Here is a 26,259-nt window from a genome sequence, read left to right on the forward strand (position 1 = left end):
ACACTCAGTGTACTTAAAAACACCTTTGTGTAAAGAGCCACTTAGAACGTTTGGTAAAAGCTAACCATACCAGTCAGCTATTAATGTACTATAGTGGTGTTTGAAAGACAGAGAGAGCCATGGTCAGAATGAAGTGAAAGAGACCAAAGGGACGCAGTGTCATGACCACACACTCATTCTGTGAAAAAAAGAGAGGTCCCTTCTGATAATCAAAAACAGACCCAGCGAGAGGGAGAAAGAAAGATAGCGAGAGAGGGGGAGAAAGAGAGATGGAAAGAGAGAGAGCGAGAGAGAGAGAGAGAGAGAGAGAGAGACAGGGGTGGGGGGGGGGGGGCAAAGCTCTGTGAGGTTGGTTGGATGGAATGAGTGTCAGTTGATATATGGACATGTCTTTGTTGGACGAAGTATGAGAATGGGCCTCTATTCTTTCAACATGGCCGCAACCCAGCTATCTTCCCTTCTCCTTCTCCTCTCTCTATCCCTCATTATTTCTCTCTCTTTTTCAAATCTTTGCCTGAAACAAAAGAACACTTTTAATCTCAATTCATTTTGCTGCCCTTAAATCATAAAAAGACCATGAGTCTGTCAACAGAGGAGGAAAGAGCCAGAGGACACATAACAGACACTGTTTCTAACTAGAAAGTGAAAGAACAGAACAGACTACAAGAGAATGGGAACTCCCAATCTGAGTGAAAACTGTGCAGGGAGAACAACAGTAAACATAAACGGCATGGCAACAGCAATCAAAATATGACAAACCATTTTTGCGCAATCTGCAGACCCAGCCTTTTTAAATATCCACAGGGGTTTCATTATTTATTTTTTTACTTACTTCAAACAAGCAGACATCTGCCTCAGCACCAGCTATTTTCCTCTGGAATAACTGTGCATGTATGCTAAACTAATCCGTCAGCCTCTACGAAATGTTGACAGGCCATCAGATGCCAAACTAATCCGTCAGCCTCTACGAAATGTTGACAGGCCATCAGATGCCAAACTAATCCGTCAGCCTCTACGAAATGTTGACAGGCCATCAGATGCCAAACTAATCCGTCAGCCTCTACGAAATGTTGACAGGCCATCAGATGCCAAACTAATCCGTCAGCCTCTACGAAATGTTGACAGGCCATCAGATGCCAAACTAATCCGTCATCCTCTACGAAATGTTGACAGGCCATCAGATGCCAAACTAATCCGTCAGCCTCTACGAAATGTTGACAGGCCATCAGATGCCAAACCAATCCGTCATCCTCTACGAAATATTGACAGGACATCAGATGCCAAACTAATCCGTCATCCTCTACGAAATGTTGACAGTACAACAGATGCCAAACCAATCCGTCATCCTCTACGAAATGTTGACAGGCCATCAGATGCCAAACTAATCCGTCAGCCTCTACGAAATGTTGACAGGCCATCAGATGCCAAACCAATCCGTCATCCTCTACGAAATGTTGACAGGACATCAGATGCCAAACTAATCCATCAGCCTCTACGAAATGTTGACAGTACAACAGATGCCAAACCAATCCGTCAGCCTCTACGAAATGTTGACAGGCCATCAGATGCCAAACCAATCCGTCATCCTCTACGAAATGTTGACAGGACATCAGATGCCAAACTAATCCGTCAGCCTCTACGAAATATTGACAGGCCATCAGATGCCAAACCAATCCGTCAGCCTCTATGAAATATTGACAGGACATCAGATGCCAAACCAATCCGTCAGCCTCTACGAAATGTTGACAGTACAACAGATGCCAAACCAATCCGTCATCCTCTAAAGAAATGTTGACAGGGATTCATATGCCAAACCAATCCGTCAGCCTCTACGGAATGTTGACAGGACATTGGAGGACACAACGGACTATCACATGCATATAATGAAGGCCAATAAGGGGAGGTCCGGATTTAAGGAATGGGGGAGATTTAAGAAATAGCACCCTATTCCCTACATTGTGCACCTAGGGCCCTGGTCAAAAGGGAATATAGGGAATATGGTGCAATTTGAGACGCAGCTGGGAATCCAGAGAGTTCACATCAGGATAACAGATAGCAGACTGGAGGACATCAACAGTTACCCTCCAGTGATTCAGACCCTCAGCCTCAACAACATGTTTTCTTCTCCTCCGTCACTTATTCTCTTTCTTCAGATCAGGGCACATCATTTGATTGGTTAAATGCCCCCTTCAAATCTAATTACCTTTATGTGGCCTAATCTTTCTGTCTTTCATTCTACCTGTCTGACAACTTCTCTCAGAGGACATAGACAAACAGAGCCTTTCTCTCTGGGAGACCCAAGTAATCAGTTAGGCATACAGGGGTTTGCGTAGCCTGGTTCCAGATCTCTTTGTGCTGTCTTGTCAACTAGAGATGTGCAGATCGCTTAGAACAAGGATTTTTACTGACTCGAGAGTCATTGTTCATTCGAGCCGAGAGACTCATTAATTTTAGTTGTTTATTTGACCTGCTGGCCGCAATAAATACAGCAGGATTAATACATGCTCCTCCGGCTAAGGAGGCTCCAGAGATGTGCTCCCACCACCAACTGTCTATCACGTGCACGCATGAAAATAGATCAACTAAAAACACATAGCCTACAGCCAGCATCTGCTCAACAAGCTCGAACTCTAGAACTAATCGTTTTGTGAGGACTGCTGCAGTTCGCAAACGATATTGTGCTAATCTCCCTCGCTGCAGTCAAGCAACTGCATTCCACCAAGAGTTGTTCACAATCTAGTCCAGTTGTTGCCACAAATAGACCTTGTTTCAAAGGTATCAAGAAGTCATCTTATTTGTCTGACTAGCAATCCCAAATGTACATTGTTTGAAGCACACTTGAAGCACAAGTCTCAGTCACAAATGACACCTCCAATAAGCCCCCTATGGTGAACGAGAGGCTTGCAGAAACATGATTCTTTAGAGTTTTTAGTTCATCGTTTGCCGGTAGGGGGTCCCAAATGAACGAAATTAGTCAAAATATTTTTTCTTTTGACTGAATAAGTTGAACAGAGTCAGTAAAAACAGTCAAACTCTTGCCAACTGGTCCTCCCGGGTGGCGCAGTGGTTAAGGGCGCTGTATTGCAGCGCCAGCTGTGCCACCAGAGACTCTGGGTTTGCGCAACCGGCCGTGACCGGGAGGTCCGTGGTGCGACGCACAATTGGCCCAGCGTCGTCCGGGTTAGGGAGGGCTTGGCCGACAGGGATATCATTGACTCATCGCGCACCAGCGACTCCTGTGGCGGGCTGGGCGCAGTGCGCGCTAACCAAGGTTGCCAGGTGCACGGTGTTTCCTCCGACACATTGGTGCGGCTGGCTTCCGGGTTGGATGCGTGCTGTGTTAAGAAGCAGTGCGGCTTGGTTGGGTTGTGTATCGGAGGACGCATGACTTTCAACCTTCGTCTCTCCCGAGGCCGTACGGGAGTTGTAGCGATGAGTCAAGATAGTAGTTACTAAAAAAAAAAAAACGAAATTGGGGAGAAAAAAGGGGTAAAATAAAAAAATAAAAAACTATTGCCAACTGCAATATTTATTGTCACATGACCAGGCTAGGGTCCCTGAGCTTCCTGAACCTGGATCTATGTGTACTGTATAGTCAGAGATATAACTTGGTGGTCAAAAGTATTGTGCTATATACAACGCCTTTGGAAAGATTTCAGACACCTTGACTTTTTCCACATTTGGTAACGTTACTCCCTTATTCCAAAATGTATTAAATAAATAAAAATCCTCATCAATCCACACAACACCCTATAATGACAAAGCGAAAACAGGTTTTTAGGCTTTTTTGTTTTTTTTGCAAATTATATATTTTTTTAAACAGAAATACCTTATTTTTTTATGTAAGTATTCAGACCCTTCGCTATACGACTCAAAATTGAGCTCAGGTACATCCTGTTTCCATTGATCATCCGTGAGATGTTTCTACAACTTGACTGGAGTCCACCTGTGGTAAATTATATTGATTGGACATGATTTGGAAAGGCACACACCTGTCTATATCAGGTCCCATCAGTTGACAGTGCATGTCAGAGCAAAAACCAAGCCATGAGGTCGAAGGAATTGTCTGTAGAGCTCAGTGACAGGATTGTGTTGAGGCACAGATCTGGGGAAGGGTACCAAAAAATGTCTGAAGCATTGAAGGTCTTCCATCATTCTTAAATGAAAGAAATTTGGTACCAGCAAGACTCTTCCTAGAGATGGCCACCCGGCCAAACTAAGCAATCGGGGGAGAAGGGCCTTGGTGAGAGAAGTGACCAAGAACCCGATGGTCACTCTGACAGAGCTCCAGAGTTTCTCTGTGGAGATGGGAGAACCTTCCAGAAGGACAACTATCTCTGCAGCCCTCAAACAATCAGGCCTTTATGGTAGAGTGGCCAGACGGAAGCCACTCCTCAGTAAAAGCCACATGACAGCCTGCTTGGAGTTTGCCAAAAGGCACCTAAAGGACTTTCAGACCATGAGAAACAAGATTCTCTCTTCTGATGAAACCAAGACGGAACTCTATGGCCTGAATGCCAAGTGTCATGTCTGGAGGAAACCTGACACCATCCCTACGGTGAAGCATGGTGGTGGCAGCATCATGCTGTGGGGATGTTTTTCAGCAGCAGGGACTAGGAGACTAGTCAGGATCGGGGGAAAGATGAAAGGAACAAAGTACAGAGAAATCCTTGATGAAAACCTGCGCTCAGGACCTCAGACTGGGGTGAAGGTTCACCTTCTAACAGGATAACGACCCTAAGCACACAGCCAAGAAAACGCAGGAGTGGCTTCGGGACAAGTCTCTGAATGTCCTTGAGTGGCCCAGCCAGAGCCCAGACTTGAACACGATCGACCATCTCTGGAGAGATTTGAAAATAGCTGTAAAGCGATGCTCCCCATCCAACCTGACAGAGCTTGAGAGGATCTGCAGAGAAGAATGGGAGAAACTCCCAAAATACAGGTGTGCCAAGCTTGTAGCGTCATACCCAAGGCTGTAACCTCTTCCAAAGGTACTTCAACAAAGTACTGAGTAAAGAGACTGAATACTTATGTAAATGTGACATTTCAGTTGAGGTTTTTGCTTTTGTCATTCTGGGGTATGGTGTGTAGATTGATGAGAGAAAAAACAATTTAATAAATTATAGAATAAGGCTGCAACGTAACAAAATGTGCCCAATAACCATCAATAGTAAAGGTACTAGTGTATTAGTGAATAGGAACACTGATACCAAGACATAATGGTATAACAGGCTTGACTATCTTTCTGCCAGCGTACAGGCTTCGTAGTTTTTCCATAGAACATTGCATGCTAACACTTTGCCAACTGCTCTGAAAGGTCCAACTGAGGTCAATTAGTTTGTTCCAAAACAAATTAATCTCGTCCAAATCTATCTCCGCTTGACTGTTTTCTTTCATTTGTCATCTGCTGAGAAATGTTAACTATGAAATGTGAAATATGTAAATAAGGAGTATCAATCCCACATGATTTATCCTAGATTATGATATCCTTGTACCAGAGGCTTCATGCACCCTATATTCTTTTGAGGGCACACTGACGGCCAAATGTCATATATTTGAGGGAATTATGAATAAAGGAAACAACATCTTCAATCAGCTTATATTTCCAGTGGATAAATCTTGAATTGGCATGCATGATGCCCAAGCCTGATACCATGTTCAGTCCCAAATGGCACCCTTTTCTCTACATAGTGCACAGGAATCAGCTTCCAGTTGGGATGCAAACCAAGTGTATCAGTTCTAGACTAGTGGCCCGTTCATATGAAGCATCATAAGTGTCTGTATTCTAAGTGTTGTCCTTGCTGTGACGTCCGCTGTAGTCATTGTGGTGAAGAAGTGGCTAGGTACTTTGGCATAACGGCTTCTGGCTGTGGGGGGTTGAGCAGCGGCCAATTACAAGTAGCTCTCTCACGACGAAGTGCTTTTTTTGCTTCTCTTTCTCTCTATCCATTTATCTCCCTCTCTCTATTACTCTCTCTCCCACTCTTTCTTTGACGCTCACTCTTTCTCAATCACACTATCAGTATCCACAATGTGTTGGTTGTTGCCACTCCGATGAAGTGTTTATGTCCTGAGCAGATAGAAAGGAGGGAGGGAAGAGAGAGATACAGAGACAACAGAACAGCGCCCTTTTCCTCTCCACAAGGAAGCTGGCCCAGTGTACAGGACGGGAGTTTGTGTGGATGTAGTATCACTGCTGATTATAATGGCAGCAATCAGTGAATGTCAAACAACCAGCTAGCGCTGAACACACACTATCACTCACTCTCTCTCTCTCTTTCTTTCTGTCACTCTCTCTCAACACAGGACTCTAAAACATCTCCATGTACGTCTAAGACTACCCATGCAGTACATACACACATTGAAGGGTATTTTTTAATTACGTTACTTACATTGACGCCCAGATTTTTCACCTAGTCATCTCTGGGATTCAAACTAGCGACCTTCCTGTTCCTGGCCCAATGCTCTTAACCACTAGGCTACCTTACTGCCACCTCCCTTAAAACATACAGTAGCAAAGTTTGGACACACCTGCTCATTGAAGGGTTTTTCTTTGTTTTTTACATTGTAGAATGATGAAACTGGCTCTCATGAGGAACGCCACAGGAAAGGAAGACCCAGAGTTACCTCTGCTGCAGAGGATACGTTCATTAGAGTTAACAGCCTCAGAAATCAAAGCCCAAATAAATGCTTCAAGAGTAAAAGACACATCTCAACATCAACTGTTCAGAGGAGACTGCGTGAATCAGACCTTCATGGTCAAATTGCTGCAAGGACACCACTACAAAAGGACACCAATAAGAAGACGACTTGCTTGGGCCAAGAAACACGAGCAATGGACATTAGACATTAGACTGGTGGAAATCTGTCTTCTGGTCTGATGAGTCCAAATTTGAGCGTCTTTGTGAGACGCAGAGTAAGTGAACAGATGATCTCACCAGGTGTGGTTCTAACCGTGATGCACAGAGGAGGAGGTGTGATGGTGTGGCGGTGCTTTGCTGGTGACACTGAATCAGATTTATTTAGAATTCAAGGCACACTTAACCAGCATGGCTACCACAGCATTCTGCAGCAATACGCTATCCCATCTGGTTTGATCTTAGTGGGACTATAATTTGCTGCATCAGATGAACTAACCTCCACAATCACCCAGCCTCAACCCAATTGAGATGTTTTGGGATGAGTTGAAGCAAAAGCACCCAACAAGTGCTCGGCATATGTGGGAACTACTTCAAAACTGTTGGGAAAGCATTTCTCATGAAACTGGTTCAGAGAATGCCAAGAGTGTGCAAAGCTGTCATTAAGACAAAATAAAAAATACATTTTGATTTGTTTAACACTTGTTTGGTTGCTACATGATTCCATATGTGTTATTTCATAGTTTTAATGTCTTCACTAATTTTCTACAATGTAGAAAATAGTCAAAATAAAGAAAACCCCTCAAATGAGTAGGTGTGTTCTAACTTTTGACTGGTACTGGATATCACACTCCCAGTTTTACAACAAGCTGCGGTTGATGTTTTGGCTATAGATTTCTCACTTTCTCTAATGGGGAGGAAAGGGAAGCCAAAGTTGTGAGTGGGAGGATTCAGACAGTGGGCGGGGTTGACATTTGGTCTCTCTCCAGAACTCCTCTTGAAATATATGTCCCTCAGGACATTTGAATGCATTCATCTCAGAGTACAGTATGTGGCCCTCAGGACATTTGAATGCATTCATCTCAGAGTACAGTATGTGGCCCTCAGGACATTTTAATGCATTCATCTCAGAGTACAGTATGTGGCCCTCAGGACATTTGAATGCATTCATTTTCAGAGTACAGTATGTGTCCCTCGGGACATTTTAATGCATTAATCTCAGAGTACAGTATGTGTCCCTCCGGACATTTTAATGCATTCATGTCAGAGTACAGTATGTGTCCCTCAGGATATTTTAATGCATTCATGTCAGAATACAGTATGTGTCCCTCAGGACATTTTAATGCATTCATGTCAGAATACAGTATGTGTCCCTCAGGACATTTTAATGCATTCATGTCAGAGTACAGTATGTGTCCCTCAGGACATTTTAATGCATTCATGTCAGAGTACAGTATGTGCAATGTGCATAGCAGACCTGGGATCCATCCTTATTTGAGATATTCCAAATACACTGAGCGTTGTGTGTTTTTGGGGTTGCAAGATGGGCAGTGCTTATCATTTTTGGACTATTCTACTGGGTAAAGGGAAAGGAGGGAAACCTAGTCGTTTGCACAACTGAATGCATTCAACTGAAATGTGTATTTTGCATTTAACCCAACCCCTCTGAATCAGAGAGGTGTAGGGGACTGCCTTAATCAACATCATCCTCCCTGGGAGCAGTTGTTGTTGGGGTTAACTGCCTTGCTCAAGGGCAATACAGTTGATTTTTCCACCTTGCCAGCTCAGGGATTCGAACCAGTGACCTTTCGGTTACTGGCCCTATGCTCTTAACCACCAGGATACCTGCCACCCTTAATTGTGCTACTTGTGTTACTTTGTACCAGGAAAACTCCATAAAGTACAGCTTAAGACTTTTAAATTAGTTAAAATAGTATTCAAACCCAGGTCTGCAATTTGTAGAATAGGTAGCCAAGCACTGCAGAAAGAGAGCTCTTCCAGACAGCATTGACCACTGTTGTTGCAAGGAGCTACACTCTCTGGTTGCAAAACAGTTGCTTCTGACAGCTGCGAGTAGAACCCGGTCAGCCAATCAGTTTACTGCACCCTGCAGTTCATCCAGCCAATGTGGAGATGGAATTTAGCTCAGAGTTCCATTTTGTACTGTAGTGTGGAGTCCATAGCTGCATCCCAAATGGTACCCTATTCCCTATGGACAAAAGTAGTACACTATATACGGAATAGGATGCTATTTGGGATGCAGACAAGTGTTTTTGGACACCCACAGAAACTGCTGAACAGCAAAAACTCTAGAGCTGTATAATAGCAAACAGGTGCACAGTAAATCAAGAATAGTTGAAATCACAAAAAAAAATTGGGTTAAATTGACTTTACTGGGAGTTATCTTAACCCTCAATAGAGTGATACACTCCCTGGAGTTCAATGTTGTATTGGTAAGCAACTCCAGTGTATATTTGGCCTTGTGTTTTAGGTTAATGTCCTCTGGAAGGTGAATTTGTCTCCCAGTGTCCGTTGGAAAGGAGAATTAACCTGGATATGCCCCAAACATAATGCTTTGCATTCAGGACATAAAGGTCATTTATTTGCCAAATTTGTTGCAGTTTTACATTAGTGCCTTATTGCAAACAGGATGTATGATTTGGAATATTTTTATTATGTACAGGCTTCCTTCTTTTCACTCTGTCTTTTAGGTTAGTATTGTGGAGTAACTACATCCTCAGTTTTCTCCTATCACAGCCATTAAACTCTGTAACTGTTTTGAAGTCACCATTGGCCTCTTGGTGAAATCCCTGAGCGGTTTCCTTCCTCTCCAGCTAATTAATTAGGAAGGACACCTGTATCTTTGTAGTGACTGGGTGTATTGAGGCACCATCCAAAGTGTAATTAATAACTTCACTATGCTATAAGGGATATTTAATGTCTGCTTTTTATTTTACCCATCTACCAGTAGGTGCCCTTCTTGGCAAAGCATTGGAAAACCTCCCTGGTCTTTGTGGTTGAATCTGTGTTTGAAATTCACTGCTCGACTGAAGGCCGTTCCAGATAATTATATGTGATTGGTACAGAGATGAGGTAGTCATTCACAAAAATGATTTTAAACACTGTTATTGCACACAAAGTGAGTCCATGCAACTTACACTTGTAGTCAGAAGTTTACATACACAATTTAATCCTAGTAACAATTCCCTGTCTTAGGTCAGTTAGGATCACCACTTTATTTTAAGAATGTGAAATGTCAGAATAGTAGTAGAGAGAATGATTTATTTCAGCTTGTACTTCTTTCATCACATTCCCAGTGGGTGAGAAGTTTACATACACTCAATCAGTATTTGTTAGCATTGCCTTTAAATTGTTTAACTTGGGTCAAACATGTCGGGTAGACTTCCACAAGCTTCCCACAATAAGTTGGGTGAATATTGGCCCATTCCTCCTGACAGAGCTGGTGTAACCGAGTCAGGTTAGTAGGCCTCTTGCTCGCACACGCTTTTTCAGGTCTGCCCACAAATTTTCTATAGGATTGAGGTCAGGGCTTTGTGATGACCACTCCAATACCTTGACTTTGTTGTCCTTAAACCATTTTGCCACAACTTTGGAAGTATAATTGGGGTCATTGTCCATTTGGGAGACACATTTGCGACCAAGATTGAACTTGGACTGACTGAACTGACTGATGTCTTGATATGTTGCTTCAATATTTCCACATAATTTACCTACATCATTAGGCCATCTATTTTGTGAAGTGCACCAGTCCCTCCTGCAGCAAAGCACCCCCACAGCATGATGCTGCCACCCCCATGCTTCACGGTTGGGATGGTGTTCTTCGGCTTGCAAGCCGACCCCTTTTTCCTCCCAACATAACGAAACAGTTCTATTTTTGTTTCATCAGACCAGAGGACATTTCTCCAAAAAGTACAATCTTTGTCCCCATGTGCAGTTGCAAACCATAGTCTGGCTTTTTAATGACGGTTTTGGAGCAGTGGCTTCTTCCTTACTGAGTGGCCTTTCAGATTATGTCGATATAGGACTGGTTTTACTGTGGATATAGATACTTTTGTCCCTGTTTCCTCCAGCATCTTCACAAGGTCCTTGGCTGTTGTTCTGGGATTTATTTGCACTTTTCGCACCAAAGTACATTCATCTCTAGGAGACAGAACATGTCTCCTTCCTGAGCATGACGGGTGCATGGTCCAATGGTGTTTATACTTGCGAACTATTGTTTTTTACAGATGAACGTGGTACCTTCAGGTGTTTGGAAATTGCTCCCAAGGATGAACCAGACTTGTGGAGGTCTACAATTGTTCATCTGAGGTCTTGGCTGATTTCTTTTGATTTTCCCATGATGTCAAGCAAAGAGGCCCTGGGTTTGAAGGTAGGCCTTGAAATACATCCACATGTACACCTCAAATTGACTCAAATGATGTCAATTAGCCTATCAGAAGCTTCTAAAGCCATGACATTATTTTCTGGAATTTTCCAAGCTGTTTTCCAAGCTGTTTAAAGGCACTTATGTATGTAAACTTCTGATCCACTGGAATTGTGATACAGTGAATTATAAATGAAATAATCTGTCTGTAAACAATTGTTGGAAAAATGACTTGTGTCATACACAAAGTAGATGTCCTAACCGACTTGTCAAAACTATAGTTTGTTAACAAGAAATTTGTGCAGTGGTGGAAATACGAGTTTTAATGACTCCAACCTACGTGTATGTAAACTTCCGACTTCAACTGTATATATGACTTGTTAAGCAAATGTTTACCCCTTAACTTATTTAGGCTTGCCATAACAAAGGGGTTGAATACCTATTGACTCAAGACATTTCAGCTTTTCATTTTTAACGAATTTGTAAAAATGTGTAAAAACACAATACCACTTTGACATTATGGGGTATTGTGTGTACAGTATAGGCCATTGACACAAAATCTCAATTTAATCAATTTAATTAAATTCAGGCTACAACTCAACAAAATGTTGAAAAAGTCCACGGGGTGAGAATACTTTCTGAAGCGCGAAACAGGTCTTACCAGTTCATTTAACAAGCCCTCGCCTCAATACAGATGTAGGATCTTAATTTGAGCCAGTTTGCTACATCATTAAAAAAAAAAAATCAGCAACAGGAAATGTGAATCAATATGCGGATTATAATTCATTAACATTTTTGTTGGGGCCGATACATTTTTCGTAAGGGAAATTTGAAGTCGGAAATTTGAAAGTGGAAATTACAAACATCAGAAGGTTTTTGAAACCTCACACTACAAGTTTTACATTTCATGCAACAGGGTCATCAAATTAAGATCCTACCTCTCCCACCCCATGTACCAGATTTGCAGAAAGAAGATGGAAATAAAATGCTTGATTTGTGTCAATGTTTGGGCAAAATCTCTCTCTAGCATTTTTCTGTGATCTTGATAAATCGTAAGAATCATTAAGATGTTCCTGAACACATGCTGGGCTGACTATCTGAGCTTGTGCTAATGCATTGCAGATGCTTGGGTTCTGTCCCAAATAGCACCCTATTCGTTCTGTCCCAAATAGCACCCTATTCTCTACTTAGTGCACTACTTTTGACGTAGCCCTATGGGCCCATTTGGGACTAGGGTGTCATTTGGGACGTAGACTTGGTGCTGATGTTGGTAGTCAAGAGGCCAGAGACACGTTGCTGCCAAGCTGACCATTTTGTCCTGGATCGAGAAGAAACGGCTTGTACACCCCCCTCCCCCACACCCTCCCCCTCCCCCACCCCACCACACACACACACACCACATCACAGGAACACAAGACAATTTCATATAATTTCACAAGTCGTCATTCTCATACAGTCTCATACAGTCCTCTCCTCATACAGCTGTGTTCTGCTCTGTGTGTGTGTTCTGTTCTATACAGCACCAGGCATGGGTTTGCTGTTTGCTGCGTCATCAGTCACCGGTTGGCAGCTCTGTCCGTGCAGAAAATGACAGCCATTAAACTATGCCGTTCAGTCAAAACAGACAAACATTAATTCTTTAAAACATCTTGTCTCTGCCAAAGTGTGGCTTGCCTTCCCTGCTGTATGCTATCCAAACCTTTGCAGGGCCTCTAGCACATGGGTTCAAATATTATTCTAAATCATTTTAAATATTTTATCTAGGCTTAATTGAGCTTGCCTGGTGCAATGGATCTGATAGAATAGAGTGCAGACCTGCCACTACAGCCAGACTAGTGCAAACGTTGAAAGCATATAAAATATTTCAAATAGTATTTGAACCCAGGTCTGTGGCACATCAGGAGAAATCTCCCAGAGAGGAGACGGATCAGGTACAACTCCTTCTGGAGCATTCTGGGGGCTCGTCCTTCCTAACATACTAACCTGATGCTACCTGTAGCGGCCTGCCTGCCTGCCTGTCTGTTTGCCATCTGCACAATGTCTATTTTCTGCAACATTCATAAACACCCCTATAGGAACGTTTAGGAAAAAACAACCAGCCTCTGTGGAGATGTGCTGAATCAGCAGGAGTAAACTACCTGTATCTACCTGACCTGTCCAATTCCCTTCCTTCACCTCACAGGAACACATACAAAGGATTTGCAGCCAGGAGTGATGTGTATTCAGTGGCTACGTCCCAAATGACACCCTATTCCCTATATAGTGCACTACTTTTAAACAGGACCCATAGCCCAACAAGTATCTCTGCTCTCCTTGCAGGATCATCATACGGTAGGTTAAAGTTTAGGCCACGATTCAAACCAACACAGATTTAACGACCTGCACACAGCGATGGACTTTTAAAGGCAATTTCCTGTTTCCTGAAAACAATCCCAATGTCAGCTGGAGCAGAAATCACCTTTAAAAGTCAAACTCCCGAGCGGTGCAGCAGTCTTGAGGAATCACTACAGCCCCGGGTTCGATCCCAGGCTGTGTCATAACAGGTCGTAACCGGGAGACCCATGAGGTGGTGCACAATTGGCCCAGGGGAGGGTTTGGCCGGCTGGGATTTCCTTGTCCCATGGCGCTCTAGGGACTCCTTGTGAGGGGCCGGGCGCCTGCAAGCTGACTTCGGTCGCCAGCTGGACGGTGTTTCCCCCGTCACATTGGTGCACTCTGTCAAGAAGCAGTGCGACTTGACAGGGTTGTGTTTTGGAAGACGCATGGCTCTCGACCCTCGCCTCTCCTGAGTTCGTAGGGGAGTTGCAGCGATGGACGAAATTGGAGAGAAAAAAAAGGGGTTAAAAAGTCAAACGCAGAGCACAGGTAACTTATCTCTGTTTGTTTGAATCCAGCCTCTATGTTCAATTTCGCTAAAGTGCAATACCATTCCAAGTTGGCATTAGCGTGCTGGCCTGAACACAGTCAAAACAGTTAGAACACGGCACAGCTTGCAGCCAGCCGGTCAGTGAGAGAGAGTGAGTGAGAGTGAGAGTGAGAGTGAAAGAGAGAGAGAGAGAGAGAGAGAGATGTAGAAGGTATAATTTCACAAGTCGTTTTAGCTCTCATTGGTACTATTATTCAAGTCACAAGCAAGTCTCAAGGTTGAGTCTTGAGTCAAGTCCATGTCGTGCATTCTAACAGCAAGTCGAGTCGAGTCAAATGTTTTTTCATGTCAGGTAAAAAATAAAATCTAGACAGGTAATGACTTGTTGAACTACAAATATGTGTCTATTTATTGAGGCTACCAGACAGCCCTTTTTATTATTTTGTCTACCACAAATTTTGATTATGTAATAATTCATTTGAACATTAAATTCCAAATGCAAGCTTCACAAGTAAATTATCAATTTCAAGCCATTTTTACATACCAAGAGACCAGTAGGCCTATGCTAGTAATTGCTTCTTAATGTCTTATTGCTGGTGAGCTTACAAAGTAAAAGTTCATATTCTTGATCAACAAACCATTTTTGGAGTTACATATTTATTTATGGCAATCCTCTCTCCCAGTGGTGTATAGTATTTAAGTAAAAATAATTTACAGCTCTACTTAAGCAGTTTTTTGGGGTATCTGTACTTTACTTTACTATTTATATTTTTGCCAACTTTTACTTTTACTTCACTACATTCCTAAAGAAAATAATGTACTTTTAACTCCATACATTTTCCCTGACACCCAAAAGTACTCGTTACATTTTGACAGGAAAATTGTCCAATTCACACACTTATCAAGAGAACATCCCGGGTCAACCCTACTGCCTCTGATCTAGCAGACTATTTAAACCCAAATGCTTAGTTTGGAAATGATGTCTTGTGTGTTGGAGTGTACCCCTGGCTATCCATCAATAAAAATAAAATAAAACATTGTGCCACCTGGCTTGTTTAATATAAGGATTTTTTAAATGATTTATACTTTCACTTTGGATACTTAAGTATCTAAAACCAAATACTTTTAGACTTTATATAAGTAGTATTTTACTGGGTGACTTTCACTTTTACTTGAGTCATTTTCTATTAAGGCATCTTTACTTTTACTCAAGTATGACGATTGAGTACTTTTTTCACCACTGCTCTCTCCCTACAATTTGACATTTGCGCTTCACCCGATCCTATTGGTGTACAGCAATCTGTTCGCTAGCTCAGTGGTTTTCAACCTTTTTGACACACGACTTTTAAAAAGGCGTGGTTCAAAGCTTGCGACCCCGGCGCACACACATGCACGTGCACACAACCGCTGCGCAAATGTCACCTGTCATTACAGCATTTTCAAAACGCAAGGTACAGAAATAAACTGCATTTTACACCTGCATTTTGAGCTTAAAGTCATTCATGTTAGCAGTCAATATCAAATAGGGATATCATGTCACATTGTCACTTCTTTGGAGGCCAGACCAAGCAGGATCATAAGGCCTACCTTCCCAAACTAGGCCAATCTGAAATATGAAAATGATCAATGAAATCTCCAGGTAGCCTATTGTTGAGACAAAGACACATCTGTAACACATTGCTGAACGTTACTTTATATGGATAATATTAATGTAGGTAGGTTGTCACACCCTGATCCGTTTCACCTGTCTATGTGCTTGTCTCCACCCTGCTCTGCTCCAGGTGTCGCCCATCTTCCCCTATGAACCCCAGTGTATTTATACCTGTTCTCTGTTTGTCTGTTACCAGTTTGTTTTCTCCGTCAAGCCTACCAATGTTTTTCCCCTTTCTCAAGTCTTTTTCTACAGTGCCTGTTTTCTTGTTTTCACGGTTTTGACCATTCTGCCTGCCCTGACCCCGAGCCTGCCCTGACCCTGCCCTGAGCCTGCCCTGACCCTGAGCCTGAGCCTGCCCTGACCCTGAGCCTGCCCTGACCCTGCCCTGACCCTACCCTGAGCCTGCCCTGAGCCTGCCCTGACCCTGCCCTGACCCTGCCCTGACCCTGAGCCTGCCCTGACCCTGCCCTGACCCTGCCTGCAGTTTTGTACCCTTTGACTCTGATCAGGATTACTGACCTCTCCCTGCCCTTGACCTGTCGTTTTGCCTGTCCCTGTTCTAGTAATAAACATTTGTTACTTCGACACTGTCTGCATCTGGGTCTTCCCTAAAACGTGATATAGGCATATTCCATAGGCTTTGCCAGGCAAAACCGGACAAAATAAGACAAGCGCTTTCTGGTCACTAATCTGGATATGTGCAATGCTGATGACTTGTCATTGGTCAACAATCAAGAAGAGCAAATTTTGGTTCTGAAAGACAGATTGACACAAGAATTTGGTACAATGCCATAGGCGTATGGTGGTGATCAGATCGAATAAGCAAAGGCATAAATATAAAATACAAATGGTAGGCTATATGTAGCCTATTAACATATGTATGCAAAAAAAAATATTTTCCGATTCAGTTTCACATTTGCAATCCCCAAAAAACTTCTCACTGCGCTAGCTCACCCGACCTGTGTTGATTGACAGTTCCCTGGTCCATTTAGAGGGCCGAGTGTGCGTTTCACTAGCCAATCTGTTTTTTTGCAAATATGATACTGAGATATCCACAGAGCCTCTGTCACAGAAGGAGTGACAAAAAGTTACAAAACCTGGCCAGAAAATGTCAAGTCCTAGCTCGCACATTTAAGACCATTTCATTGGTTTCTTTTCCATCAAGTCGAGTGAGTCTCTAGTCACCAAATTTGTGACTGGAGTCCAAGGTTGAACGCAACCTGGCAGTCAATCAGCTAAGGATCACCTCTCTGTCTACTTTGATCCCTCTCTTTATTTGCCTCAAAGCCACAGACGAAGACCAAAACAAAGAGAGTGAGTCAGATATGCTACTGTAACGGATACGTCACAAATGGTATCCTATTCCCAATCATTATAGTGCACTATTTTTGACCAGAGCCCTACAGGTCTTTTATAACTTTACATTTTTTGACCAGGGCCCATGGGGGGTTTGCGTGGGTTTGCACTTTTCGGACTATTCCATAGGTTCTATAGCACCAGGCAAGGTCGTTAAGTATTTGAAAGAAAACAAAATAGTATTTGAACCCAGGTCTGAGCAGATCTATAGGGAAGACATTGAGCCCTTATAACAACTCTGAGGTGGCATGGAGCAGGGTGTATTTGGGAACGCTGTGTTCCCTAGGCATGATATCCATCCACTGATTATTGACATGGAGAAAGCAAAATTCAGGCCCCAGGCCTCGGGACTCAGAGTGGAACATTTGAGTCTTGTCTGACGTGTAATAGCCCATGAAATGTTTGTGTGTGAAGGGTGAGACTACAAGTCAGAGAAGGAAACTGGTGACTAAGACTTTCATGAAGAGTGACTGGTCTAACATGGAATAGATCAGGATGGAGAATGCATGGACAGACAGACACACAGCAATCATTATCAATCATTGGTTGAGGACATACTGTACGGAGATACTAAATATTGCACTACATAGGTAGTAGGCTGCCATTTGGGACACAGACACAGTATGCTTTAATGGGATGGGAATATGAGGGTGGCAATAGCTTAGTTATTCAACTGTGCAGGAGTTGTATGTTTGAACTTGGCTGTGCCATTAAAATGAATCATAGCTTTTAAAATATGTGCTTTTTAAAATCATCTGGAAGATATAAGAAAACTGATATTTTGTCTGGTAAACCTTCTCCCTTTCGGCGTACCATGTGTGTGACTTAAGGTACCACAGTGTCCCATAGGACTGGTCAAAAGTAGTGCACTATATAGGGAATAGGGTGCCATTTGGGACTCAGTTTGAGCTATTTAGCACAGTGAAAGATCAACACTGACAACTTTCCTATACACAGTGCTGTATCTACATGCTGACAGTGTCTACTCAACCTTTCAAATCAAACAATCACCACTACACATACTCAATCAAATCAAGCAATTTCTGCAACATTAATGCATTAAAATATTAATATTGTTTTATTTTTTATATATATTTTTTTATATATATTTATTTTTTGTACTTTCCCCCCAATTTCGTGATATCCACTTGATAGTTACAGTCTTGTCCCATCGCTTCAACTCCCATACGGACACGAGAGAGGCAAAGGTCGAGAGCCATGCGTCCTCCGAAACATGACCCTGCCAAGCCGCACTGCTTCTTGACATACTGCTCGCTTAACCCGGAAGCCAGCCGCACCAATGTGTCGGAGGAAAGACTGTACAACTGGCGACCTAAGTCAGCGTGCAGGCGCCGCCAAAAGGAGTTGCTAGAGTCCGATGGGACAAGGACATCCTGGCCAGCCAAACCCTCCCATAACCCGGACGACGCTGGACCAATTGTGCACCATCTCATGGGTCTCCCGGTCACGGCCGGCTGCAACACAGTCTGGGATCAAACCCAAGTCTGTAGTGACACCTCAAGCACTGCAATGCCTTAGACCGCTGCGCCACTCGGTAGCCTCTAATATTGTTATTTTAAGCGCTTGCATTGAACAGTAAGAAATTACCGGACTCATGAGTGAATAAGCAGAAAATCCGGAATCTTCCTAACAGGGTTTCTGGAAAGCTTGAGAATTTGGACAAAGTTACCAAAATTTTGTAGTCAAAGAGGGAATAACAACCAACCATGTAGCACCCAATTTGTTCCATCTCGGTTTTCCTTTCAATAAAACAGGATTAGGCAAAGCGGTGTGTTACACTCAAATTGCTCCTGACACAACGCATGCAGGGTTCGAAAGGGCAGACATTTAAAACACCACCTCTCGTTAACATACCCTGCAAGTCTCCGTAGAAATACAATAACGGTTACGGTTGTCACATTAAGTCAAAGGAAAAGAGTGTGGCAAAGTCTGCATCTCAAATGGGGCCTTATTCCCTATATAGTTAACTACTTTTGAGTCCTGGTCAATAGTAGTGCACGATTTAGGGAATAGGGTGCCATTTGGGATACAACCTGCGTTGCTGTGTGACCTGACCACATGGCCTAAGAGGATGTGAACAGAGATCATTGAACCAGGTTCTGTCCTTAGGTCAGCCGTCGAAGCAGAGGAACATTGAGAAGCACTCAATTAGTGGTGGCATTAGTAGTCCTCTTCCTACTTTCGATGGAAGTCTATGTCTGCCTCCCAAAAGGCACCTGCGTGTGCCAGTGGGCCATTGCCAGAGGAGAGAGAGAGACATTTGTGCAACAGATAAAATAACGATATTACAACAGACTAACTGGAGACCCAATTCAAAACATGTTGTGTAGTTTGGCTGGTTATCTCGCTAGTTAACTATTTTTGCTATTAGCATGTATTAATGTCATTGTCATGTCCTAACTTTCCACCAGCACTCATGTATAACCACAAATGGATGACACGCAGCTGATATGAGTGCACTGTTGATGAAATTAACCAATGCTGCACCAATGCTCCGGTTGTACAACTGTCTCACAAGCACTCAAAATTGTCTAGGCTTCATCTCTATTCAAGACTGTCCATGTAATTCTGTTACAAAAATATTCCTAGAATAGCCTAATTGACAATAAACTCCTACTGTATGCTGTCAACATCTCCCCTGGACACTGAATATTTTAACCTTACAAATAAATAAACATCTTAGTTATCAACCTCGCACACCTTAGCCATTTGATTCCTGGTTCATTGAATGAGGGAATTATTTGATAAAGACATAACAAGTATTTGGTTGTAATTGTAATGTTGCGGTGTGGCCAACCATCCTCCAGGAGATTCCAGGAGAGCTACTGGGTGTGCAGGCTTTTTCTCCAGCCCTACTGGAACACACACACCACGTTGTAAAAAATCAGAACACCCAGTAGCTCTCGAGATGGAGGGTTGACGCACCACAGTACAGCATTTGACTTTGTGGGGGGTTAAGTGCCTTGCTCAAGGCCACAACGGCAGGAGGTCCTGTATAATACATGGGATCAGAAACCAGCAGCCTTCCATTGTCAATACCAGTGATAATCATTCATGTTATTTTGTGAAGTGGTTCCTTGTATCATACAACACAATTTTCAGTCACCTTTTCAAGCGACTTGAACTTTGGGAGTAAAAAAATCTGTCCTACTTGTACAAAGGCCAAGTGGCTAAACAAGTTCATGTTAAGCCCTGCGTTCAGGTTCAATGTCTAGCTTGTGTTCAAGTTTAGGCTCGAGCTTAGGTCAAAACCTGTACTACTAGAGAAGTACAAAAGACATTCCCTACCAAGATGAATAAAGGGTCTGAAACAGAAGACCAACTACTCCAGGAGACCCATCATCACATAATGAGATTCTAACTCTGGAATTTTCACGCCATCTGAACCATATAGACATTATGAATGAAACCACTGTATCAGAGCCGATTCAGGAAGCATTTTCAGAGGAATTTGAAATTTAAGAGGCACAGAACACAGAATTTCTGTTAATTGGATCTTCCTTCTCCATAATCTTAGAGGGAGAGTACGATGCACATCTTAAAACTAGAGTACCAGTGAGGCACAGTACCAGTTAGGTCAAACTGTAGTTGAAGGGGGTATAAGGCTGCATAAGGCCTTCATAATGCCAGTCATCATTCACAAGAGCATAGAGGTTAGGGAGGGTCATGGAGAAAAGGTCCAAATTATAGATATCAGAAGACCCAAGAATGTTACTCTACCTAATGGTAGTGAGGAAAAAACCCTGCACACTCCTCGTAATAGTATTTTTAGAAAGTTAATTGGTGTGTCAACCCTAAAGAATCTGTACAAATAAAATAAAATAAATGCACATCTCATTTAGAAAAAAGCACTAAAACACAGGACCGGACCATGACGCACAAGACCATGATACAAGGTAACAGACAATGTGCTTTGTTCCAAGAAATGTTCAATTTGCTATTATTCTCCATTTTGGTTTGATTCCACCCTTGCACACAATGAGGAAAACACTGGCTCATTCATTCCACAAACATGGAAAATAAATCAGCAACTGTTAAAGAACATGACATATCAAAGCTCAGTCGGCTTTAAAACCAGCATCTGAAGAGATATTAACTGGCTCTCCTGGGGGCATTTGGGAACCGTTGGGAAAACTGTGGTAAATATTGGCTACATAGCATTGCACTACATGTTCACAACATAATGCTAATGGAGAGATTGTGTTATTATCCCCATAAAGCATGTTTGATGGGTTGGTTTGTTGCTTAAAGGTTTAAGAGCATGCTATAAATGCATAGTTATGTGGTGGCATTCGGACTCTATTCTTGACCTGATACGTACCCTGCATGGCATGATGCTGGTTTTGTTTGCATGATGTTGAAAGGTATATGAGTTGTGTTATGACTCACTCTAAGTCAAATCCAGTAGCTCCATGTGCGCCGGGAAAGAGCCCAGTCAAAACTAGTAGTTCACAATAGGGAATATGATGCCATTTGCTGAGCAAACAAAACATCACTTGACATTTGGCTACAGTAGCCTACACTGATATATACAGTACCAGTCAAAAGTTTGGACACACCTACTCATTCAAGGGTTTTTCTTTATGTTTACTATTTTCTACATTGTAGACTAATAGGGAAGACATCAAAACTATGAAATAACACATAAGGAAACTAATCCAAATATATTTTAGATTCTTCAAAGTAGCCATCCTTTGCCTTGATGACAGCTTTGCACACTCTTGGAATTCTCTCAACCAGCTTCATAAGTGAGTCACCTGGAATGCATTTAAATTAACAGGTGTGCCTTGTTGAAAGTTAATTTGTGGAATTTCTTTCCTTCTTAATGCGTTTGAGCCAATTAGTTGTGTTGTGACAATGTAGGGGTGGTACACAGAAAATAGCCCTATTTGGTAAAAGACCAAGTCCATATAATGGCAAGAACAGCTCAAAAACGCAAAGAGAAATGACAGTCCATTATTACTTTGAGACATTAAGGTCAGTCAATCCGGAAAATGTCAAGATCTTTGAAAGTTTCTTCAAGTGCAGTCGCAAAATCATCAAGCACTATGATGAAACTGGCTCTCATGAGGACCGCCACAGGAAAGGAAGACCCAGAGTAACCTTTGCTGCAGAGGATAAGTTAATTAGAGTTACCAGCCTCAGAAAATGCAGCCCAAATAAATACTTTACAGAGTTCAAGGCCGATCTCAACATCAACTGTTCAGAGGAGACTGTGTGAATCAGGCCTTCATTGAATTGCTGCAAATAAACCACTACTAAAGGACACCAATAAGAAGAGGAGACTCCAATGCTCCAGTTTCAACTGTTCTGCCTTATTATTATTCGACCATGCTGGTCATTTATGAACATTTGAACATCTTGGCCATGTTCTGTTATAATCTCCACCCGGCACAGCCAGAAGAAGACTGGCCACCCCACATGTGCTCTCTCTAATTCTCTCTTTCTTTCTTTCTCTCTCTCGGAGGACCTGAGCCCTAGGACCATGCCCCAGTACTACCTGACATGATGACTCCTTGCTGTCCCCAATCCACCTGGCCGTGCTGCTGCTCCAGTTTCAACTGTTCTGCCTTATTATTATTGACCATGCTGGTCATTTATGAACATTTGAACATTTTGGCCATGTTCAGTTATAATCTCCACCCGGCACAGCCAGAAGAGGACTGGCCACCCCACATAGCCTGGTTCCTCTCTAGGTTTCTTCCTAGGTTTTGGCCTTTCTCTGGAATTTTTCCTAGCCACCGTGCTTCTACACCTGCATTGCTTGCTGTTTGGGGTTTTAGGCTGGGTTTCTGTACAGCACTTTGAGATATCAGCTGATGTACGAAGGGCTATATAAATAAATTTGATTTGATTTGAGACTTGCTTGGGCCAAGAAACACGAGCAATGGACATTAAGAGATTTTTGGTTCCAATCGATGTGTCTTTGTGACATGGAGAGTAGGTGAACGGATGATCTCTTTATGTGTGGTTCCCACCGTGAAGCATGGAGGAGGTGGTGTGCTGGTGTGGTGGTGCTTTGCTGGTGACACTATCTGTGATTTATTTAGAATTCAAATTTACTTAGTGGGACTATCGTTTGTTTTTCAACAGGACAATAACCCAACACACCTCCAGGCTGTGTAAGGGCTATTTTACCAAGAAGGAGAGTGATGGAGTGCTGCATCAGATGACTTGGCTTCCACCATCACCCGACCTCACCCCAATTGAGATGGTTTGGGATGAGTTGGACCGCAGAGTGAAGGAAAAGCAGCCAACAAGTGCTCAGCATATGTGCGAACTCCTTCAAGACTGTTGGAAAAGCATTCCTCATGAAGCTGGTTGAGAGAATGCCAAGAGTGTGCAAAGCTGTCATCAAGGTAAAGGTTGGCTACTTTGAAGAATCTCAAATATAAAATACATTTAGATTTGTTTGACACTTTATTGGTTACTACATGATTCCATATGTGTTATTTCATAGTTTTTACGTCTTCACTATTATCCTACAATGTAGAACAGAGTAAAAATAAAGAACAACCCTTGAATGAGTAGGGTTTGTCCAAGCTTTTGACTGGTACTGTATATTTGGTTAATCGACAGGTAATTATGTAACAAACAATAGGGTTCTGGCCAAAAGTAGTGCAACATATATGGAATATGGTGCCATAAATAGAGAATACTCTGTTCAGAAGTAGTGCACTAAATAGAGGACACTGGTCTAAGTAGTGCACTAAATAGGGCATAGGGTGCCATTTGGAACTATCATGGGTTAATAGGATTCATAGAATAATAATGCTTAAATATTATCAGAAGTTATCCTGCAAGCCCACTGATAGTACAGGCCAACTGAGGACAATCGAAAGGCTGCTATAACGCCGTGTCAAACTACCAAACTCGATGTTTCAATAGCCTGAATACAGAACCGTGGCAGATCAGAAACGATTGGACATTAAATGTACGTAATCCAGTGGCTATCAGGCATCCACTGCCGGCGTGCTTTGGTGCTTTCAATAGGGCTACATTAGGCTATAGCCAGGTTAATTTACATTAGGTCGAACTCCTGTCACAAAGTATCCTAATGCATTTATATTCGATGTAGGTGTTGCAAGTCTACTCATACCGTCAGGTCAGCTGCTGATTTCTTGACCAGTTCGCAAATTGACTTCAATTTTCACACCCCGACGTTTCAAAAGCTGTCGTTTGACCTGAAATACCCCCAGCCAGAATGGGAGAATACATGATAGCGGAGAATTCAGATACATTGCATGTCTCGATATTATATCTACGGCGACCCTGGAGGGACAATTTAATTCAGCGGCACTATGATAAGTGGTTGCGGTACATGTTTATCAGATCGACGTGTCGTTACACTGTAACCATTCGATCGAAATGTTGTTACATTGTAACTACCCACCCTGTTAATAGAGGTGTATTCATAATTCGCTTTCCACAATGAAATAAAAACGCATTACAGCACTTTATAGCCTATTTAGGTTTATAGAATTATAGTCCAAAATAATCTTAAAGTTACATTGGCTACTTCAAAATATGACTGATATGCTTTCAATCGGCTAGGCCACCTGCACAGCGCACGATACATTTATTTTGCCTACTTAGACAATAGTCTGCGTGACAAAATTGTATTCAAATTTGGGGAAGACTATCCAGATGTTCCGGGCAGCGCTTGTGAATTAAACAAAAGCCTAGTCTGTGTGTGTGAAGACAGACGAGCAACAAACACTACTCCATATATAAATACTCGTTGACTGGCTAATGACATGCATCAGTTGTAGCCTAATTCTGATGCAAACTGTAGCCTACACAGCGGATGTTCGAAAAGCACACATTCATCTTCCGATTCTGCCCCAAAATGATTTGACATCCGGCCACATTATCAAGCCTTTATATCGGACCGCCATTAGTCTGAACAACAAACACCAACTCAAGAGGGCTTATAAAAAAACAATTTGACTAAGTCAACAATAGTCAGGCAACGTGAGTTTCTTATTGAGAGACGAATGAACAGTCTAGCGACTTATTGAATGTCTGTCTACAAACGGACGTTTTTTCGACAGCATTTTTCCCCCTGCACCGGAATATCGATGTTTCAAAGAGGGACATAAAAATGAGGCAACATACCTCATACGCAGGTCGGCAAACAGAAATGTTATTTTCCAACACTCCACTGGTGCATTCCTCTCCAACTGAGTTCGCGCGGGTGTAGTCGGTTTTCTTCTACCTGCGAGCGGGGTCAAACGGATGCAACGCGTGCCCTGGAATGACCTGACGAAGCGAGTATGCGAGAAAGTCTGGGTTAACAAACTTCAACATGGACCCGGGAAAACGTACTGTAGCTACTGACAACTGCAGTGCTCGGATTAATCGCTATGGGGAATCAGAGAGCTGTTGTTTGAATCCCTGTCAACCAGGAACCAAACCAAGCCTCGCCCCTACTAGCCTACATCTCTGTGTCTGCTGCAAAAATTAACATAAAAAACATTTCTTCTGATCATGTAGTGTAGTCTAAATTGAAAATATGCACTTTCATACAGTTATAACTTTAACAATATTGACTTCACTTACTCCCAAAATAATATTATTGTGTCTGTGTCTGACTATGTGTGTGTGTGTTATTTCATAGCATCAGAATGCTCCTGTCCTCAACTACATACATGGCTCCACCACTGAATAAACAGTAGTAGGTTTACTTGTAATGTCATTGATCCAATTTCTCTCTCTTGGACCTTGACCTGGTTGGAAGAATCCCCCCCCAACTGTGAGGCGAATTAGAGGCAGAATCCATCATGGGCTACGTCCCAAACTGCAACCTATTTTGACCAGAACCCTGGTCAAAAGTAGTGCAATACATTGGGAATATGATGCCATTTGGGAGTGGCCATGGTGCTATAAAGAAACAATTGCAGAAAATCATGGCTACTGTACCAACATAAACAACTTGCACTCAGCTGCCATCGCCAAGTTAAATCCATTTTCCCTTTTTGGCTTCTTATAACATGTTACAACAGCACTAAACACCCCCTATCTATTCATAGTAGGGGTGTATTTCAAACACATGACTGGGCTTAGGCTATGATAAAGTTCTATCTACTTTATTGCCACAAGTGTAGGCTTAGGCTATGATAAAAGCTATATTATCAAACAATCACACGAGAAGGCATGAGTAGACTTAGGCTATGATAAAAGCTATATTATCAAACAATCACACGAGAAGGCATGAGTAGACTTAGGCTATGATAAAAGCTATATTATCAAACAATCACACGAGAAGGCATGAGTAGACTTAGGCTATGATAAAAGCTATATTATCAAACAATCACATGAGTAGACTTAGGCTATGATA

General features: G+C 42.5%; 1 protein-coding gene across 4 annotated transcripts in view; it reads right to left on the reverse strand.

Annotated features, from left to right (window-relative positions):
* LOC115128564 (thyroid hormone receptor beta) overlaps positions 1–25,274 on the reverse strand; it is a 166,979-nt gene extending 141,705 nt beyond the window's left edge. For 3 of the 4 annotated variants that reach the window (XM_029658496.2, XM_029658494.2, XM_065017809.1), the window contains exon 1: positions 25,038–25,274. The gene's annotated coding sequence lies outside the window, so the exon portion shown is untranslated. Of the gene's footprint in view, positions 1–24,018; positions 24,195–25,037 lie in introns of those variants that run through there. The other variant, XM_029658495.2, reaches the window with a different exon arrangement.
* Between the last annotated feature and the right edge of the window lie 985 nt (positions 25,275–26,259).

This window comes from Oncorhynchus nerka, linkage group LG4 (assembly GCF_034236695.1).
Source record: "Oncorhynchus nerka isolate Pitt River linkage group LG4, Oner_Uvic_2.0, whole genome shotgun sequence".
Lineage (NCBI taxonomy): Eukaryota > Metazoa > Chordata > Actinopteri > Salmoniformes > Salmonidae > Oncorhynchus > Oncorhynchus nerka.